We start from the raw sequence: 1,562 nt of genomic DNA, 5'->3' as shown, positions 1-1,562 counted from the left end.
CAGTTCGTTCCACTGAGCATTTGTCAGGAGACGGCCGGTTAGTGCTTGGAAGAGGAGTGCGCTTTCTGTAGTATTTCACACTCTCCTTTTCAATGTTTTTTTTCTTCTTCTTCTTCTTTTTTCGTACGTTTCGTTCCCGTTTCCTTGTCTCGTTTCCGTTTCTTTTTCCGTGGCGTTCTGGCCATCCGCCGGAAGCTGCCGTTTACGCAATGGTCCAGGGAAAATGGCGGGCGCCCAAACCACGTGATCTCGATGAGCCACTCACAGCGTCCCCGAGCTGCTGCGCGGGAAAAAAGCTGGGGCCCAGTGCGCATGCGCAGACCGACCTCCTTTCCCAACCTCCTTCCCCATCTCTCCTCGGGTTTTTTTGTCTCTCCTCTCGTCCCCCCTACCCCCCCAGACTCGTCCGTTTGTCTTCGGCGCTTGTTGTCTTGCTGTAGAGCAACGATCATGCTGTCCCGAAGCAGACAATCAAAAAGCAATGGTGTATGACAAATCAACTTTATTTGTCCTCGGGAACTGCCTCGAAAAAGCTACAGTACATATCTTTTTACGTCTTGTAACAGGCTTCACTGGAGCTTTAGGTGCTTCGACATCCAAGGGCCGTTCAAAAGCCAATGCTGAGCTATGTGCGTCGTTGTTGCCGATGGTTGCGGGAGAACTAAAACAAAACAAAAAATATATTGATGATCAGTAACTCTGCACGAAAATCACTGCTATGATAGGCAATCTATCTTGATTTCGTATTTGAACACCAAGGCATTTGTCACGAATGTTTGTAGATCACAGTGAATGAACGGCTGAGACGCGCATGAGGGGCAACTAGCATAACCACTCATATTTTGATTAACGAAATATCAGAAACGTACAAGTTACGGCAATGCACTGCACAATGAAACGCCGCTAACGTACCGAGTGACTCGTAAATGCTGTACGTAATACACTTAACGTGATAAACCTGCATTACTTCCTTCAGTCACAAAAAAGTAATAACTTGTCTTACCGTTCACCTGCAGTACGTCGGAAAGAGTGCAGACTTCCTCTCTGACGATTTCTGCGTCCTTTGGAGGTGCAGGCGGATTCCATGTCATGGTCGTCTTCCCGCTGTTGTGATGATGGGGTGGATGTGCCATTCCGTTCTCACACTAGCAGTTCGCCACAATCTAAATCTAAAGCATTCAAAGCCCTCAAACTACCCCGTAGCGTCTGCGTGCACAACGGTTGCAGTCCAAGAGAACACGCATGGCCGGACAGACGCGATGTCACCTCTGTCGTTCTTCTTTCTCCTCCATTCGACTGCTTCCGTTGAGCGGTTCGCGCGTTCGGATGCTCGCTCCTCACTCAAATGACTCTCGCCCAATCAGCGCGAAGGAAACTGACGCCAGTTTTTTAGACCAATGAGCATCCAAATATTTATACATATAATGCGCAGCCAATGAGAGGTCTTCCGAGCTGGCACGCCGGTGGCGACAATATTTTCGAGGCGGTGCGTTTCGCTTTAGAGCCGGCGGCTGGTTCTGGCTATGACCGCGAGAGGGCGAGTGGTCTCTTGGTGGTCACGT

The 1,562-nt window shown here is 49.5% G+C and overlaps 1 long non-coding RNA gene across 1 annotated transcript; it reads right to left on the bottom strand.

The window, feature by feature from the left end:
* Positions 1–482: 482 nt before the first annotated feature.
* On the bottom strand, positions 483–1,288 carry LOC135388399 (uncharacterized). The gene is made up of 2 exons (XR_010421344.1): positions 1,004–1,288; positions 483–661 (listed from the first exon to the last, which is right to left on the bottom strand). It is a non-coding gene; the product is annotated as an uncharacterized LOC135388399 (long non-coding RNA).
* Between the last annotated feature and the right edge of the window lie 274 nt (positions 1,289–1,562).

This window comes from Ornithodoros turicata, chromosome 3, assembly GCF_037126465.1.
Source record: "Ornithodoros turicata isolate Travis chromosome 3, ASM3712646v1, whole genome shotgun sequence".
NCBI classification, from domain to species: domain Eukaryota; kingdom Metazoa; phylum Arthropoda; class Arachnida; order Ixodida; family Argasidae; genus Ornithodoros; species Ornithodoros turicata.
This window is presented reverse-complemented; position numbering and strand designations above follow the sequence as displayed.